The sequence below is a fragment of the Xenopus tropicalis genome, chromosome 4 (assembly GCF_000004195.4).
Source record: "Xenopus tropicalis strain Nigerian chromosome 4, UCB_Xtro_10.0, whole genome shotgun sequence".
NCBI lineage: Eukaryota > Metazoa > Chordata > Amphibia > Anura > Pipidae > Xenopus > Xenopus tropicalis.
This window is the reverse complement of record NC_030680.2, coordinates 35,752,143-35,772,910: the sequence shown is the minus strand read 5'-3', so window position 1 is coordinate 35,772,910 and position 20,768 is coordinate 35,752,143. Positions and strand designations below refer to the sequence as shown.

Here is a 20,768-nt window from a genome sequence, read left to right as displayed (position 1 = left end):
GAGACATATGCCTAGAACACAACGCTTGAGAGCGCAGGGCACATAGCTCTTCTGCCTGCCTTCCCCTAGTTCAGGGTTCCTCAACCTCTTATACCCGTGAGCCACATTCAAATGGAAAAAGTGTTGGGGAGCAACACAAGCATGAAAAATGTTCCCTGGGGAGCAAATACGAGCTATAATTGGCTTCTTAATAGCCCCTATGTGGACTGGCAGCCCACAGAAGGCTCTGTTTGGCATTATACTAGGTTTTTATGCAACCAAAACTTGCTTCCTTACCAATAATTAAAAAATGAGCACTTGCAAAATCTAAGGGTATGGGGAGCAACATATTGCTCACGAGCCACTGGTTGGGGAACATTGCCCTAGTTCTATCCCTTCTGTTCCTTCCAAGGCAGCTGGGTCATTCCTCCAGTGCTAGTGTTAGCTGTCCTAACACTAAACACAACAACCAGATGAACCATGAGCATAACAGCTCAAAATTGTAGGAAAACCTGGACCAGAGCCCTAATAGTATCTGCCTCAGTAACAGGAATGCCTCTGAGAGTTATTTGGGTTTCCAATGGAAGTTCTTAACCATGCGATTGTAATAAAAGTAAAAATCAGGCTCCCATGAATTTTCAATCATATCTTTCCCCATTTATCAAATACCCTGAACTGTAATTTTCCTCTATGGTAGTAGCAATCAGAAATTTGCTCAACTAGATACTCTTACAAATCTTCTGATCAAACTGCTTGTGGCAAAGAGTTCATCCTTGGAAAACAGTCTTTCTGTAGGTTTTTAAGGATGATAAATGAAAAATGTAATATATTTTTATGAAGTAAGAAAACTTTAATCGATAAGCCCTCAGATTGATTTGTTCAAGGATTTCATACAACCGATAATTTAAGTCCTAGCCTTGAGGAGGGTAGATGGACGGTTAAATGTCTGGACGATAGCAATACTTTATCACCTCCTTGGAACAGAGGAGCTTCTTGACAGTTACGATCAGCAAATTCCATTTGTTTAAGTTTGATCTTAGTGGAAGTAACATATATATTTGGACTCTCATTAGGTGTTTGAAAAAATGTCTGTTACTGAGGTCAAAGCACTTGAAAGAGTTCTAACTCTAGTTCTAATAATGTGAAAAGTCGGCAGCCACGAAACGCAGCCCTGACTGCTGCTCCTGGAGATGCAATGAAGCTCCACAGATCTTTTCTGTATGTATCTCTTCACTGTAACATTTTAATGATGCTAAAACTAGTTTTAAGTTTATTTTGGAGAGAAGCCAAGCTATGTATCTGTTCAATTTTCTCTGCTGTAATCCTTTTTCTCCTCTTATTTCTCAATAATGTGCTTTTGTCTTCAAAATGTCCATTGAAAAGAATTCCATTTGAGCGTGGCTGCGATTTGCTGTTTGTCATATGTTTAACACATTTCAGTAACAGCCAGAACCAGAAATAATGTGAACATGTAACAAATTATCACTTTTGGTCCTTAAAGAAATTGTGTCACCTTCTTTTTTTTTGTACAAAGCATACAGCTCCCTTCCCACTTACGAACTGCTAAGAATCAATCGTGAAACAGGATGTGAGATTGTCATTGTGTTATTATGAGAAGTAGCAACAGACTAGGTGGCTTTAAGCAATAAAAGATAAAATGTAAATAAAAGGTTTATTGTAAGAGCTGCTTTAACAAAAGGCAGTCATTTTTATTTGTCCTGTTTTTCCTTATGCTAAACCACAAGGTTAACAGGGAATAAGGAAAGTGTATGCGCTCTGAGACCATCATCGAGCGATGCAAATATTTTATTGATGTTGAAATGTATTAGATATAATAAACTAGCCCTCTGGGATAAGCAAGAGATGGAACATGAAAAAGTACACAGACACCCCCAGTTTTTTCTCTACATTTCCTCCATTATATATGCAGTAAAAAAGCCTTTCTTTGCAAGATGGAATCAATGATGATTATTATTTTACATTAACGCTGTATGTACCAATACGATTATTTTTATTAATATGGGAAGAATGGCAGATACAGCTCAGTAGCATAGACACAGTACAATAGCCCTATGTTACACAATAGCCCTATGTTACACATATTTCTCATATCCTGTGAAATATAACCAGGGACTGATTCACAGGCAAACCACACACCACGTGTTTTTATAATGTTTGATCAAAAGTGGTTAATTCACATACAATGAACTCCCCTTTAGATTACGAAATTTCAATCCATAACCCTAGTTTATCTACAACTTATTTACCCTACACACAGGGAAAGAACTAAGGCTTTTACATCCAGTGAATGTGAATACTAACATTTCTATATTAAAAATGGAAACTGTGATATTGCTTCCCTCTGTAACAGTAATGTAAAGTCTAATAGTCATTACCAAAGAAGAATATTATTATTGAGGAAAGGGTTAATCACAAGGGGGTTTGAAAATTGTTAGGCGCCCCCTAGTGATTACAATTGCTTACCACAGACCTCTAAGGCACTCCTCTTTGATGGAAAATGCACCTGCCAGAAGTATTATCAGGGGAGTTTAGCCGCTCCGTGCTGCCCTGAGGTGCCCCCCTTCTCTGTGTTTGTTTGCGTCAGAGCGGGTCATGGCTAGTGTAAAGAGCACAATAGCTCTCTCTGTTCTACAATAGCCAAAATTCTGATTTTAAAATTGGAATTTCGGCTCTTGAAATTACCCCTGGCAACTTGAGGGGTGCTGTAAACTGAAGAAAGTATCCCAACTCACTACATAGAAGCAGCACTCCTAGGTATTATACTAGAGAGCACTGGGCTGCCATTTTCTGCCCCCAGGATCATTGCTGCAGCCCTAGGCTGTGCATATGAGCATAGAATTTCACTCTACTGCGTATGCACACAGCCCAGGGCAACCACAAGGGATCCCTGGGACAGGTGACAATATGGCAGTATGGTGGTCACTAGAATAGTACCCCAGGCCAGGGCCAGGGGTCTGAGGTAAGCGACAGGAAAGCCTAATAAACTGGCACCCCCAAGTGATTAACCCTTTCACTCTCCTTCAAACCCCTTTAGGAGGTCATTTCTATAAAAATCTTCTGCATGCACAATATCCTATTGTCGTGGATTTTATTATCTAATTCAGGGATTATAACTATCATTATATACTACGCTGAAAAATATATATTTTAACGTTAACAAGATAAGGGAGAATATCTACCTTTTTTATTGTTATTTTAGCAAATTTTATTCTTATATAATGCTGTAATATAACCATGCACACATCTAAAAACCTTAGGCAAACTATATTCCTAAAATATTCAACTGATTACTCAGGAAATTATTTCTTTTATTTATATGGAGCAATCACTTTTTATCTCAAACCAACTCCATCTACATACATCTGTCCCTATACTTAAAAAACCCTGAATCATCTCCGTATGCTGAGACAAATTGTGTGCGTTATACAAAAGAGAGATTTTGAAGACATTTGTGCATTTAGTTAAAATACTCAACGTAAAGCAAGCCATTAAAGCTTATCTATTTTACATTGCTGAACATAAAAAATATATAACAATGCAATATGTAAAACCAAGAGTGGCTGCCAAACATCAACTTTCTGCTGAAATATGTAAATAACTAGAAACTTTGCTGCATTTTATAACATTAAATCTCACACAACTGCCATAAAATGAAAGAAGTCTTTAGGTTAAGGCCAACACTGGGCTATTTCTTGGGCTGCATATAAGCACAGCCCCCTCAATGTAACTATGCTTTCCTTTGTCTGAACCCTGAGTCACTGTGTAAGCCTAGGCACAAGGCACAAGGAGTGGATTTTGTCTTGAAAATTCATAGTTAAATAGGCGGGGCCTAAACTCTCCATATTTCCCTACATGGCATGCAAGTGAATTGCATAAAGAAACAAGCAGCTCCCCATGTCTTGTCATACTCTTGCCTGATATGTGCACTGCTGCAACGCCCACAATCTCCCTACATGCACTGCCCTTATAAACCTGACTAAAGCTGGCCATACACAGGCCGATTCTAGCTGTCGATATCAGTAGCTTATCAGCCCGTGTGTGGGCACTAAGACTGCCTGAAATGATCCTATATTTTTAACTTTGCTCTCTGTTAATAATAAATCGCAGATCACGAGCATTCTGGATATCAGGACCCATACATGTACTAATCCTTACGCAAGTACCTTGAAATCAAATACGTGACATATTTATAGTGAGATTTCAAATACAAATAGGTAACCTAGAAATATTTACCATCACAGGTGATGTTGCCCATAGCAACTGGTCAGCAATTAGATTGCAATGATCACCTACAAGTTAGAAAACAAAAGCAAAGATTGGTTGCTATGGGCAATATCCCTGGTGATATTTGTCACCCCACACTGAGGGGGCTGATTTAACAATGCTCGAAGATTACTGCCGTGCAAACCAAGGCAAACCAAGATGGTGTTTCAAAAGATAAAAGCTATCAAATTAAAACTGGTCACGTTTTACCTTCTGAAAATAACAATCTTTTTTTTTTTTTTTTTGCAAAAATGCAAGAAAACAAAGATCTAAATTTTTCTCCTGTTTTTGTTGCCTCAGATGGCATAGCTATCTTCTATTGTGGGTAAATCAGCTCCATAGTATAAAAGATGGAATTATTAACAGTATGATTTGCAAGCATTAATGGTTAGTTATAGGGGGGATATCATACCACTAATTGCGGGGCAGCCCAGTGCCACACCAAGGCAGTACCATCTGTGCCGGAAATCTGACTAACAACTCTACTCAACCTGACTGCTACCAAGATCTCCCAATATTTTGTTGCTAAATTGCTCCTTATCTCACAATTATATGTACATAAAAGACCCATCCAAAACTAATGTAAATATTTTTCCAAGTGCAGTAAACCCAGCTGCTGCATATTAGGGATGCACTGAATCCCAGATCTGTTTCTGGCCAAATGCAAGCACCTGAAATATTCCTATAAAATCCATAGGAATAAGTCCGTATTCCTGGGGGAGTTGAGGCATCAACTTTTTTTCTGTTTAAAAATGTAACCAAGGAGCCCTGACCCAGTATTACTTACCCCAGGCGACAATCTGACAGTTTAGGGTCCTGTTGGAACCCAACTTAGATATTATGTTCATCTACAAACAAATATTTGTTTCACTGTTACTATAACCTTTTTGAAGACCAATAAAAGTGGCCTGGACCGCAGAGTCTGCTTCCTCTATAGCTTTTGCCATCCCCTCTTTCCCTTCATGTTCCTACCTGAGAAGCAGCAGGCGGGGAGGGGGGACATAAGGGGGCAGAAGGGGAGTTGGGACATGAGGGGTGGGTGGAGATATTTGGGACGTGAGGGGCAGACAGGTGTGGAACAGGAAGGGCAGGCGGGTAGTGATTATGTTGTGCACCAGTCCCCTCCGAAGATTTTCTTGTGGGGGGCCCAGAGTGGTCTAGGAATGCTACTGACCAACACATACACAGCATTATAGTATTTTTGGACTACTCTCTCTTACCTCATTGCGTGGTTCTATCAGAACTTATAAAATAGCACAGACCTACCCTACTTTATAACTTGAGATTCTAGCTGTCTCCTTCAACAAAGCATTCTCATGTACCTACTGTAGTGCTGCCAAGGAGATAGCTACACTGCACAGAATAATTACATTGATCAGCTGGGGAAGGAAAGGACCGTGTGCCAGCTGTACTAGTTGGCAAACTCATATGCTGGGCAAGCTCAAAGGCTCTCCTGGAAACAGGGAGTGTGTCTGGAAAAACACCTGCTTGTGTGGCTGCAGGCCGGTCACAGCAGAATGAAACCCTGCACAGAATTTCAGCTACTGGCATCCAAATGGGCAACCCAATAAATCCAAAAGGGCCTTTTCCCAAATCTGCCCACTGAAGTGCTTGAATCGTTCAAGGGTTTCGTAAATTATAACAGATGTATCTATTATACAAAAAGTATTTAGAATATGAATGCCACCTGCTTCCAGCCTTTGAGGCCATATCAACCAATCTGATGTTTCTGTATGTTTTCTAAACTGTAGTAATCTTAAAAAAGGGGAGGGACTATGTCTTGTTTCTAGTTTGGGCACTTGCAAGATTGGGTCTTGGATTCCCCAACAGAAGGAAGAAGTCTAGAGAAACAGCTGTGAGGAAGGAGGAGAGTGGGTGCCTGTGTCTGGGTGTAGATAATTACTAAATTTAGCCGGGGCAACTCTGCCATGAATCTGCATTATTGCAGTGCATGAGTGGGTGCACATGGGCATGGGGGAGAGCTGAGGTGAGCCCCTGAGGATGGCAATGCAACTATCTTTAGGTCCATGATAACTGTGGTGTGTGACTGTTCACATACGCAATGACACAATAATAGACAACATTGAGTGATGATCCAGCGGTGGGAGGACAAGGGCCCAGGTCCAGACCTAGTTCTAGCTCTGCATAAGTGTAAAAAAGTTCTACAATAAATGTCAAATACTAGTTCACTGGAAAGTGAATGCAGCTAAGTCTGACAACAGCAAGTGGGTGTCCCAACCACCTTACAATCTGACCAAAAGTAATTACTGTTAAAAAAAAAAAAAGTAATTGGTTGCTATGGTTTACTACAGTGGGGCAATGTAGCATTGTATTAAATTAAAAAATGAAAATAAATAAATGTGCCTACTTCACTGTGCCGAATGGGCATGTTCTCAAAAGTCTCCAAAGACAAGTAAACTTGCACAGATCAAATAAATAGAATCCTTAGTACAGAGTAGTTTAACAGTCCTTTAAATAATATATGGGATAATGCATCTCCAGCGGTCCTTAAAAAGGATAATGTAATTCACACAGGCATTCAGTGACTATATAGAACAGCCTTTATGTAGGTCAGGAACTTCAAAAAGACTTGCAATATACTTCAAGTGTTCAACAGCAAGAACGTCTATTCCCTGTTTTAATGCTAGGGTGCTGAGGGTCATTTCTGCTGCTTTAGTTGTAAAAAGGTTCAAGTGGGAGATCTTCCTTTTCCAAAGAAAGAAGAGGTAATACACTTTGGGGTTAACTAATAATTACACGGCAGTATCATCATAACATACTGATAAAGTGTGCAGTTCATAATGAATTATATAAAGTGCCTCTACAGTAAAGCGTAAGGATATGAGAAGTACCCTTTTACAGGCAAAAGAGCACCATGGTTATATACATTTTTAAAGGTCCCCATACACGATAAGATCCGCTCGCCTGCGGGTGGATCGAATTATATTGGCCGCAATGGGGCAGTCGGTTCGGGGACCGCATCAACAAGCCAATGCGGTCCCCGATCCAACTGAATTTTCTAACCTGGCCGATCGATATCTGGCCAATTTTAGGCCAGGTATCGGTCGGGCAGGCACCTCGTTTCTGCCCCTACACGGGCTGATAAGCTGCCGAATCGGTCCAAGGGACTGATATCGGCAGCTACTATCAACCTGTGTATGGGGACCTTAAATTATACTATTCCAATATGTTATTTAAACAGTGTTGGTATATTTTTCGGAGCTTTACAGAGATTATACATCAGTCCCTGTGCCAGTGGAGCTTACAATCTAAGGTCTCTATCACACTAGGGCTAATTTTATCATGAGCCAGTTAACCTGCCTGTATGTTTTGTGCCACAATTTGCATAGATTTACTAAAGCAGACACTATGTAGCATTCTGCCACAATGGCACTGGATTTCTGGGGGGAAAGCTACTCTGTCGATTTGCATTCATAGTCATTAATAAACTGTACGTTTCATTTGTGATTGGAAATTACCTGTATCATTTCTGTAAATCCTTTATTTTATTACATATATATTAAGTTCATTTTCTGGTGAAATGATTTCTAGATTGGACAGCTTTGTTCAATGCCAGTCTTATTAGCTATATTTTATATATTGATATAAATCATTAATATATAGATATAAATCATTTAACATTCCTGTTCGCTGACTGAAACATTTCTTGATATTTTTCTGTTGATCTTTCTAGCCCACAGGCTTATACAGGCATGGATGTTTCATGCTAGCAGTTTAGCCGATATATCTAGATAGATTTAATAATTCTATTGTCTTACTGTTAGTACTGCAAGGCTAAATTTATGTTCTACATTTCCCACGACGACATTAAAGTGAGGTTTGGATGCCTGGTGCAAGCTATCCTTCGGTGACCACGTTGGCTCATACTGGACTCCATTAAGGACTGTGGGGCTCATTTATAAATGCTGGGCAAATTTGCACGCGTGTTAAGATTACGTATACTTACTGGTATTATAACCAAAAACAAAAGTGGTGCTTAATCTGCTGGTCCTACAGGCAAAAATCTACAAATACGCCTAAAAGAAGGGACACGCTCCCATTATGTAAAACTACATCAGCAAATTTATTTAACAAAAGTATTGCACTTCCAACGTGTTTCGTCAGGTATTTCAGACACACAGGGATTTAGACAAAAATTACTGGAATATGTCACTACTGAAATGATTTCATCACAGCATTCCATTATATCAAGGTAGTTTCCTGGAGAGGCTACCTGAAGGGTGATGTCTAAGTTTGAAATGTTTGCAAATTGAGTGCTTAGTAACATTTGTCAGGCCTAAAGAGATTTACTGGGAGAATGTAGGTTGCTAGGTTAGGAAGTTCCTATTGCCTGTAACCTATGCCCGGGGGGGGATGTGTACCCATAGGCCCAGGAATATAATGACCTGCACCTGTTGCCAGGAGCGAAGGTATTTGAGGCCCAAGCAAGAAGATCTGTGGCCCAAGGGAAGGAAGACCTTTAGTAAAGTCAGGGGAAAGGACCCTTTGAATGAGGTATAGACAGTGCATACCAGATCCTGTAATAAAAGCCCACCTAGGAGTGTTTCCCACCAAAGAGTACTTCAGTACAGTACAGTAGTTCCCCAGGTGGTACTCACCAAGTGGGTATGAAATTCTGTGTTTAATCTTTTGTAGCACCCAGTTTTTACTGGGAGACAATACCTACAGTGTGAGTAAACCCTAACAGAACTTGGTGCATATTATGCTGCTGTACCTAATATTACATTTACTAAGAAATATTGGCTGCTACCAGCTAAGTAATTTTCTTGGTTTAAGAACCTATGGTGCCCCATCATTGCACTAAACACTGTATGTTCAGGAATGTCAGGAATTCATGAAAAATAGATAATACAACATCTTATAAGGAAGGAAACAAAGCGATAAGGTGTATAACCGCCCCTCTCGTCAGTCACTCTTGCCATTGTTTATATCAAGCATACCACTGGTAAATTATTTCCATTTATGCTGTGGAATAACTCACTAATTACCTTTTATATACATGGTTTTAAAATCTCAGAATAATATTCTTGGAAGGGACAGCTCATGTATACAGTGGAGGAAATAATTATTTGACCCCTCACTGATTTTGTAAGTTTGTCCAATGACAAAGAAATAAAAAGTCTCAGAACAGTATCATTTCAATGGTAGGTTTATTTTAACAGTGGCAGATAGCACATCAAAAGGAAAATCGAAAAAATAACTTTAAATAAAAGATAGCAACTGATTTGCATTTCATTGAGTGAAATAAGTTTTTGAACCCTCTAACAAAAAAAGACTTAATACTTAGTGGAAAAACCCTTGTTTGCAAGCACAGAGGTCAAACGTTTCTTGTAATTGATGACCAAGTTTGCGCACATTTTAGGAGGAATGTTGGTCCACTCCTCTTTGCAGATCATCTCTAAATCCCTAAGGTTTCGAGGCTGTCTCTGTGCAACTCTGAGCTTGAGCTCCCTCCATAGGTTTTCTATTGGATTAAGGTCCGGAGACTGACTAGGCCACTCCATGACCTTAATGTGCTTCTTCTTGAGCCACTCCTTTGTTGCCTTTGCTGTATGTTTTGGGTCATTGTCGTGCTGGAACACCCATCCACGACCCATTTTCAGTTTCCTGGCAGAGGGAAGGAGGTTGTCGTTCAGGATTTCACGATACATGGCTCCGTCCATTTTCCCGTTAATGCGAATAAGTTGTCCTGTGCCCTTAGCAGAAAAACACCCCCAAAGCAAAATGTTTCCACCCCCATGCTTGACGGTGGGGACGGTGTTTTGGGGGTCATAGGCAGCATTTTTCTTCCTCTAAACACAGCGAGTTGAGTTAATGCCAAAGAGCTCTATTTTGGTCTCATCAGACCACAGCACCTTCTCCCAGTCACTCACAGAATCATTCAGGTGTTCATTGGCAAACTTCAGACGGGCCTGCACATGTGCCTTCTTGAGCAGGGGGACCTTGCGAGCCCTGCAGGATTTTAATCCATTGCGGTGTAATGTGTTTCCAATGGTTTTCTTGGTGACTGTGGTCCCTGCTAATTTGAGGTCATTAACTAACTCCTCCCGTGTAGTTCTAGGATGCTTTTTCACCTTTCTCAGAATCATTGACACCCCACGAGGTGAGATCTTGCGTGGAGCCCCAGAGCGAGGTCGATTGATGGTCATTTTGTGCTCCTTCCATTTTCGAACAATCGCACCAACAGTTGTCACCTTCTCTCCCAGCTTCTTGCTAATGGTTTTGTAGCCCATTCCAGCCTTGTGCAGGTCTACAATTTTGTCTCTGACATCCTTGGACAGCTCTTTGGTCTTTCCCATGTTGGAGAGTTTGGAGTCTGCTTGATTGATTGATTCTGTGGACAGGTGTCTTTTATACAGGTGACTAGTTAAGACAGGTGTCCTTAATGAGGTTGACTAATTGAGTAGAAGTGTCTAACCACTCTGTTGGAGCCAGAACTCTTAATGGTTGGTAGGGGTTCAAAAACTTATTTCACTCAATGAAATGCAAATCAGTTGCTATCTTTTATTTAAAGTTATTTTTTCGATTTTCCTTTTGATGTGCTATCTGCCACTGTTAAAATAAACCTACCATTGAAATGATACTGTTCTGAGACTTTTCATTTCTTTGTCATTGGACAAACTTACAAAATCAGTGAGGGGTCAAATAATTATTTCCTCCACTGTACATATTTTTCCAGGAGTTACCAGATTTTGTTTAGGCATTTGTGCATGCACATGTAGAAATTCTCAGTTTTAGGGTGCTTTTGGGCATGCACGTGACATTGCTTCCGGAAGTGTGTGTGACGTCACTTCGGGTAACAAAGAAAAACTTGGCTAGTACATGTAGCACAATCACCTGAAAACAGGAAAGGTTGACAGCTCTGTGCATATAGGTATGAATAAATATAAACACTGTATGCAATTATGGCAGAGGTCCACACATATTTCATGGTGACTACTCAGGTGTTAAATGTAAACTGTATTGAAAAGTGTCCTCACTTGAAGTGCTGTTAATGTGGATCCACTTCCTTGGTGCTACATATGCTGATCCAATAACCATGCACTACACTGGTCTGTGGGATCTGATTAGCAAGTGTCTGGTCTTTGCTTTAAAACCCAGAAGGTGAGCTTTGAGATGTGGCCATTATTGGACCAGTAACAGACAATGTAGTACTGGCATCTATTGACATCCAAAGCCTGTATACTTCAATCCCCCAGAAAGAGGAAATGAAATATAAAGAAGGGACATCCTCACCATGTTATTTATTTTCTTTTAGACTGCTTAAACCTGGTGCTTACTAAAAATTATTTTAGGTTTAATAACCAATTTTATTGGCAACAGCAAGGTACATCAATGGGGGCAGCAGTTGCGCCCTCCTTCGCCAATATAGTTGTCCACCTTCCTAAGGATCCTTTTAATCAATACATTCGTGGTTATTATAGGTTTGTGGACGATGTTCTGTGGAGTGGGTCAGTAGACTTGTTAAAAGAAATGATAAATTAAGCTAATAAAAGCCATGACAGCATCAAATTAACAGTAGAAATACTTGGTCATTCTATTACTTTTTTAGATACCACCATATATAAACAAGGAGGGAAACTGTGTACCTAACTATACCGCAAACTTAAATACCCAAGGGGCTTAAGTGGGCCCTTGGGTATTTAAGATTATTCACCATACTATCTGATGTTCACTTGAGAAAGGGAGGTAATCCTGAAACATGTTGTAATCTACTCAATAAAGGCGTCTGCAGGTTAAAGAACCGCATGGTGTCAGCAGTTTTCATCTTTCTTGATTTGGATTTGAAGCACACTGACGGGGAGTGCAGAGGAAACTGTGTTTCAAGGATCAGGTACAAGTTCTAAGCTTTATCCTACAATTTAACACAAACTTCGGGGGATTTGAAAAAGAAAAAAAAATGGGAGAATGCGATTGGACGATAGAAGACAAAAGGGGAGTATTCAAGTAACTTCCAAAAAAATAGGGGTGGTTCACAGCTCTGCCAAAGTTCTGACATACAAAGAGAACATGAACCAACACAGTACACTGATATAGGGTCGTTCATGAAAATGTAAATTTTAGGAGCAAATCTGTGTTTTCTTCCCAGGATTCCTTCTGCTTTGCATACAAATGAGGAAAGGGACTCCTTACTCTAAATGCTTTTCATGTAAATAATATGAGGCCACAACACTGATAATGATGCATGGATAATGGAAATTCATCAGCTTAGGTCCTGCAGGGATTGTTGTGCATGACAACAGTCCCCATAGTATCACAGCATGTCAGTCTTTCCATTAACAACACTGATGCATTTCAAGGCCTTTATATGTAGCGTGTGTGCGTGTGTTTCCTAACACAGATTGTGACTAAAGGCAGCTATGCTCACTCTTTAACCAGCATGTTTATTTTTTTCTCTTTGCTCTTCTATTGTAAAATCTTGCCCTGAATTTGAATTTTAGCAAATAACCATGTAAAAGACCAGTAAAGTAAAAAAGTGAAAACAATTATTTTCAAGCACTGAAGCACCCACAAATAAAAATTTTATTAGCATTTGGCTCCTGTTCATTTTCCTGGGTAAGCACTAAAACCATTATATTCTAAAGAGCTTATCTGTTATTTTCTATGTAAATATGTGCCTTTTTTCCTTTTCCATTTCCAATGGCTGCCCCCATAACTATACAGGAGCTTCTATATAAGCTATAGCAGGGTTTCTGTGCAATTTTAACCAGTGAAGGGTAACAGTACATTATATGTCAATGCATTTGTAACCCCTATGTGGCTGTAAAAACAGGCAACACCAGCTAGAATGGATTTAGAGCATGGGGTACATAGGACTCTACACATCAGATAGGCTTTCGCTAAGTGGAAATATCCTTGGGGTGAAGTGCAACTACCACTCACTTATGCTATGTGCAAAGTAATTGAAAAGAATGGACGCCAGAAGGTTCTTTGTGGTGAAACCAAATGGTAACTTGTTTATTGTCCCAGACAAATAGCGCACAGGGTTGTAGATAACAATCACACAGAGGAAACAGCAGCTTAACACTCGGAGGAAAGCACGAGAGGATGCCCACCGGTTTATTCCACCTCTTATGAGTCTGGGCAGGGTAAAGACACCTGACAGCACGGAAGTCTATGGAGGGCAGTCTGGAAAGATACCTCAGTCCTTAGGATGAATACCTTAGCCGGTTTAGGATCCCATCAGCCGACTATGAATCAGGGGTTTTCACTAGCCTGAATCCTGTGTCTTACCTGTGGCCCTATGCTGAGGCAACAATGCCTGTAAGGAAGGGTACTTCCCAGCTAACCTCCTGGTTGGAGCCAGAACCTGCTCTTACTACCTAATCCTACTCTGCCTCACTTTCCTAGAAAGTGCTCTGAGGAGTTCTTCTATTTAGCTATTCTTCGTTCACGGGGTCCCTGTTGTTGTTTCCTCTAGGGTAGATAGGCTTTAGTGGGGCCCTGTTGATCCCAGGCTCAGTGGACCTTCCACCTGAGACAACAGATGCAGCCAAAGAGGAAGACTAAGCACTATATTAGAGTGCAAAGGGAGTGATCAACGTATCAACCAATAAGGCACATAATGCAAATTGTAAACTAGATACATGGGTCTTTGCCCAGTAACAGCATAAAGAAGGAAATGGTAGGGTTTAAAGCCATAGGGGCATATTAACCCTATGGGTCCCTACACATTTAAAAACACTTTCATTTTTTTATGTTACTGGTCTTTTAACCCACTAGATTGTATTTAGTTTCATAATGATGAAGAATATCATTTTTGCATGTCCTCCTAATAGTTAATATCTGGTGTCAACTTGTGAATATCCAAATATATGTATGTAATCTGTTATCCCAACTAATACATCGTTAAAAAAGAAAGAAAGCCATTTTGGCATTTTACTGCCAATAGATTAACCACAACAGAGCAAGCTGGAAAGCAATACTTATTCTGCAGAAAGCTTTACTACAGGTATAGGACCTGTTATCCAGAATGCTCGGGACCAAGGGTATTCCGGATAAGGGGTCTTTCCGTAATTTGGATCTCCATACTTTAAGTCTGCTAAAAAATCAATATAATATTAATTAACTCCAACAGGATTGTTTTGCATCCAATAAGGATTATTTATATCTAAGTTGGGATCAAGTACAAGGTACTGTTTTATTACTACAGAGAAAAAGGAAATCAGTTTTAAAATTCTGAATTATTTGATTAAAATGGAGTCTTTGGGAGATGGTGTTTCCGTAATTCGGAGCTTTCTGGATAACGGGTTTCCGGATAAGGGGTCCAATACCTGTATATCCGAGGAAACAGCCCTAGAAGCTCCCTTTGTCTGTTCAAGATAGTAGCTGCCATTCTGACTTGGTTTCAGTAGTTTCCGTGCTGCAGCTCTAGTTACTGGTAGCTCAGATTACACAGAGTTGGGAGGGGGAGCAAACTCTTTCAAATTACGAACAGATTGCTTATCTGGAATACCCTGGACCTAAGCATTCTGATTTAACAGGCCCCAACTGTAAAAGAAATGAGAAGGCCATCTCCATAGAGTCCATTTTAAGCAATTAATTTTATTTTTTTAATATTTCCTTTTTCTCTGAAATTAAAAAAGAGTCCATTGAATTATTTATTGATATAAAAAAAACAAGATATTTAGAAGAGAAATGCACTCAGGTTGTGCCAAGATTGGAGTAAGCTAAAAGGGAGTAAGGGAACGGGAAGCAAGAGAAAAACACTGTGTGCTATAAAATGTACATTGAATTATACCCTTCTACCTGGCAAATGAATAGTCTGGTCTAGGACCAGTGAAAATGGGCAGATGGCTGCTGTAAATAAAAACATGCTGCAGTTCTGTACTGTAGTTTATAAAGGTTTTAGCAAGCAACAGAGCCTTTATTGGGTCCCTAAGAACATCAAATTAATTGGTGAACAAAAGAAAAAAGATTTTTTAATCTTAAAAAGAACAAATGTAATTTCTGTGGTGCTGTGCTAACAAGTAATCTGCCAAGTTTACTTAACCTTCTTACTCAGCGAAGGATATAAATTATACCTGCTTATCTGGGGCATCTGAGGTAAAAAACAGCAGGTGAATAAACTAGACGTGGAATGAAATGCATCTGGCGCCTGGATGCTCCCAGGCACGAATAATCACTAGAACTTAACTAAAACTGACTCCCCTGAGTGCAGAAACTGCAATTCACAACATAGCACTATAAAAAAAAGGTCAAATGGGTCTGGAGAGAGTTGCATCAAAAATCCCATTCATTAAAGGTACTTGTGCCAAAGGGGGCCCTTTGAACTTCTGTATAGTTGCAGTTAGTCCCGCTTAGTCGGGCCTGTTTTGAAAAGAGTAATGTTGTGCCTACTGACTCAGAAGAACCCTACAGCTAGATGCAGAATGTCGAAAATGGCGCAACAAGAAAATCTGCAGCAATTCAATGGTGTTGAATTTGCATCAAAGTGAGAGCACAATTGAACATATCTTAAAGAGATAATGACACCAGAAATTGTACATTTTTTAACATCTATTATAACATTATCTTTGCATGGTATTTATAAATGTGCCTTAAAAGTATTTGTCCAATGCTTTTACATTACCTATTTGATGCCTCATGTTCCTCTATGAGGGGGCAGCCATATTTGTGCAGCAACTTCAAGTTACAATTACTTTTAAAATCAGCCCTAACAGCGAAAAACGTACATTCATATTTTGAAGAGTAGATTTTTAGTGTCAGTATCAATTAATTTTGAATTGCACTTAAAATTACACTTTGTTCACTGCACTTGCAGTTGTAAATGACCACTAGTAGTTACCAGTTGCTATAATGGTGCCTGGATCATGGCAGCTTACCATGTGGAACTTCTGGTTTCATATTACAGAATTGCCATAACTCATCCTTTTAGCTGCAGCTATATCTGCCAATTACAATAATGGCTCTTAGGTATACTGTACATGTAGGCTGTATAATGCTGCCCTCAGTATCTGTTAGGTTTACTTACTTACTTAAGAAAAGCAATATAATATATCATCTTCATCATAATAACCATTACCTGAAGGCACACAAACGTTATATTCCTGTTTTTTGATGCCTCTGTGAGATTTTCTAATTCTGTCTGCAAATTCTGCCGTGCCTACAGGTTCCATAATACTTACATCCTGCCAAATACTTGACTAGTAAATTGCTCCTATAGCTGCACATACCATTGCTATTATGTATATTTTAAAATAAAATCCTTTGAACATGGCAGAACATCAGCATTGGATCCTACTAAATTTGGAACATGATGCCCATGCAGTAAGATAGGGGGTGGTGCCAAAGAGCATTTCTTGAAAAAATAAAGGTAAACGATACAAGAAATGGGGGGTGGCATCAGGGCAGCTATCCCTGGATGTAAGGCCACTGCCGCAGGACAAATGGGGCAGTCTGAGCTTATGTATTTATATTTGTCCAAATTATCCATGGACACTCCCTGTGTTGGCAAAAATGGTGCTGCAGTACTGGGAGGTGAGAGCAGCACCCTCCTTACTATACAAACACAGGAATTATATCCTTGTGGTTTATTTGTTAAAAGTGGAAAAACAAAATTTTGGGACATGCCCCTTTGTTAGAGCAATGAATATCCTGTACATATTATCCTTATAAAATGTCCTTAGTGATGTCAAAAGGTATAATCTGTGCTTAGTAACGTGAACCACTGAAACCTGCGTATTATAATAAATAATGTACCCCCTGTTGTAAAATATGAGGATATTAGAAGTCAAATTGGAGTTCCATGACCTGTATAAAAGCACTTAGCAATAAATAAATATACAGAGGTATACAGATTATGTGCCACTTGATAAGAAAAATAAAAGGAGGAAGTGCCCTTCCCCACTAAGCTTACAATCTAATTAAGAAATACTCATCTTTTATTTGTAAAAGGGCTGGTTCACCTTCAGGTTAACTTTTAGTATGTTATAGAAATGGCCTATTCTTAGCAACCTTTTAGTTGGTCTTCATTTTATATTTTGCATAGTTTTTGAATTATTATTGCCTTCTGATGCTTTCCAGCTTTTAAATGGGGGTCACTGACCCCAGCAGCCAAAAACCTATTGCTCTGTGAGGCTACAATTTTATTGTTACTTTGATACTTATCTTTCTATTTAGGCCCTCCTTTATTCATATTCCTGCCTCTCATTCAAACCACTGCTTGGTTATTAAGTAACTGGACTCTAGCAGGAAACTACTGAAATTCCAAACTGGAGGGCTTCTGAACAAAAAACTAAATAATTCAAAATAAGTAAATAATACAAAATGAAGACCAAATGCAAATTGTCTCAGAATAGCATTTTCTACATCATACTAAAAGTTTATGTTGAGGTGAACAAACCCCTTAAGGACATTTATCTGGCATTAAAATACAAGCAAATGGAACCGGAAGCATATACATAAGAACCCACATTCCTTAGTGCATAACACAAAGCTGTCGTGGGGTAACAGCAAAATGTATGATTTCTCATTACAATATGTGTATGCCAAATTACCCCAAGGACTGTTTCTACATCCACTGTTGCCCCACTCAGCCTGGTACCTGAGATATGTTTACTCCATGGGGGGTCGTAAGTGGGAAGCATAGGCAATGTGTATTGCCATTTACAGTTCCCTGATACAGCAATTAGGTAGCTGTGTAGCAAGAACCAAGAAAATCCATGATTTTCTGCCCTTCCAACCTCAGCGTTGGAAGGTGGGGCAAAAACCATGACGGTCATGCTAAATGTGTAACACTTGACAGGACTGATTACATGAGAGCTGTTTCCCATTTACTTCTTATTTTGTACTAATTCAGCATCAGCAGCTGAACAGCCAGTGTTTCAGGAGACACCGTACGCAGCTTGCTTTGCATATGGAAAACCAATGTTTTCTGTTGCAAGATTTTACATCAGAGTTGTTAGACTATAAGACTATAGTTGTTGGACTATAGTTTTTTAAACTATAAAAAAAACAGCAACCAAGCATACACACACATATATATTAGGGATGCACCGAACCTACTTTTTTGGGTTCGGCCGAACCCCCGAACCCATTTTGAAGGATTCAGCCAAATCCCGAACCGAATCCTAATTAACATATGGTAATTATGATTGGAAGGAGTTAAAAATTGTCGCACACGGCAAAAAAAAATTTCACCTGACAATTTAACCCTTTCCAAATGCTAATTAGCATTTGCTAATTTATGCTAATTAGGATTCAGATTCGGTTCGGCCAAAAACCGAATCCTTAAAAAAAAGACAAGGTCTTCTAAATTCATCAGAGCTGGCCAAAGGCGAATACTATCGCACAATATTATCAGTTCATAAAGCTGATCAGAAGCAAATCAACAAACCAATTATAGCCAAATCGTGGCAACACATAATCACTTAAATCGTAACCATAGTTTCTGTTGGATATACTTGAAAATTTCATTTCACCGATATATTCTTTATCACAGTAAAGTCACCATATATGTTCATAAGAAACATGATAGTGAGAACATTTCATTAAGGCCCCGTGGGGCTATCGTGTCAAGTCTCTGAATCATATATATATATATATATATATATATACAGTGGTGTGAAAAACTATTTGCCCCCTTCCTGATTTCTTATTCTTTTGCATGTTTGTCACACAAAATGTTTCTGATCATCAAACACATTTAACTATTAGTCAAAAATAACACAAGTAAACAAAAAATACAGTTTTTAAATGAGGGTTTTTATTATTTAGGGAGAAAAAAAATCCAAACCTACATGGCCCTGTGTGAAAAAGTAATTGCCCCCTGAACCTAATAACTGGTTGGGCCACCCTTAGCAGCAATAACTGCAATCAAGCGTTTGCGATAACTTGCAACAAGTCTTTTACAGCGCTCTGGAGGAATTTTGGCCCACTCATCTTTGCAGAATTGTTGTAATTCAGCTTTATTTGAGGGTTTTCTAGCATGAACCGCCTTTTTAAGGTCATGCCACAACATCTCAATAGGATTCAGGTCAGGACTTTGACTAGGCCACTCCAAAGTCTTCATTTTGTTTTTCTTCAGCCATTCAGAGGTGGATTTGCTGGTGTGTTTTGGGTCATTGTCCTGCTGCAGCACCCAAGATCGCTTCAGCTTGAGTTGACGAACAGATGGCCGGACATTCTCCTTCAGGATTTTTTGGTAGACAGTAGAATTCATGGTTCCATCTATCACAGCAAGCCTTCCAGGTCCTGAAGCAGCAAAACAATCCCAGACCATCACACTACCACCACCATATTTTACTGTTGGTATGATTTACTTTTACGCCAGATGTAACGGGACACGCACCTTCCAAAAAGTTCAACTTTTGTCTCGTCGGTCCACAAGGTATTTTCCCAAAAGTCTTGGCAATCATTGAGATGTTTTTTTAGCAAAATTGAGACGAGCCATAATGTTCTTTTTGCTTAAAAGTGGTTTGCGCCTTGGAAATCTGCCATGCAGGCCGTTTTTGCCCAGTCTCTTTCTTATGGTGGAGTCGTGAACACTGACCTTAATTGAGGCAAGTGAGGCCTGCAGTTCTTTAGATGTTGTCCTGGGGTCTTTTGTGGCCTCTCGGATGAGTTGTCTCTGCGCTCTTGGGGTAATTTTGGTCGGCCGGCCACTCCTGGGAAGGTTCCATGTTTTTGCCATTTGTGGATAATGGCTCTCACTGTGGTTCGCTGGAGTCCCAAAGCTTTAGAAATGGCTTTATAACCTTTACCAGACTGATAGATCTCAATTACTTTTGTTCTCATTTGTTCCTGAATTTCTTTGGATCTTGGCATGATGTCTAGCTTTTGAGGTGCTTTTGGTCTACTTCTCTGTGTCAGGTAGCTCCTATTTAAGTGATTTCTTGATTGAAACAGGTGTGGCAGTAATCAGGCCTGGGGGTGACTACAGAAATTTAACTCAGGGGTGATAAACCACAGTTAAGTTATTTTTTAACAAGGGGGGCAATCACTTTTTCACACAGGGCCATGTAGATTTGGAGTTTTTTTTCTCCCTTAATAACGTAAACCTTCATTTAAAAACTGCATTTTGTGTTCAATTATGTTATCTTTGACTAATAGTTAACAGTTTTTGATGAGCAGAAACATTTAAGTGTGACAAACATGCAAAAGAATAAGAAATCAGGAAGGGGGCAAATAGTTTTTCACACCACTGTATATATACACACACATACACACACTTTTTTTTTTTAAATTTGTGTATGTTTTTCTGTTTTTCTATGCTTTATATATATATATATATATATATATATATATATATATATATATATATATATATATATATATATATATTGCCTTCAATATACAGTCAAAATATTATATGCTGTAATAATTAGCAGTTTACACAGAATGTATAATGATATCCTTTGGGGTACGTGCACATTGCTACCTCTCTATCCCCACGTCGTATTAATTGAGGTGTGAAATACCCCCCCTATGATCCTGCCCAAAGAACTCTAAGTGGCTTACCCATGTTGCTCCAAATTAGCAAG

At 39.3% G+C, this 20,768-nt stretch overlaps 1 protein-coding gene across 2 annotated transcripts in view; it reads right to left on the bottom strand.

Moving 5' to 3' along the window:
• The window catches only part of macrod1 (MACRO domain containing 1), a 333,436-nt gene that overhangs the window by 246,769 nt on the left and 65,899 nt on the right, over window positions 1-20,768 (bottom strand). The gene's annotated exons all lie outside the window — the stretch shown is intronic.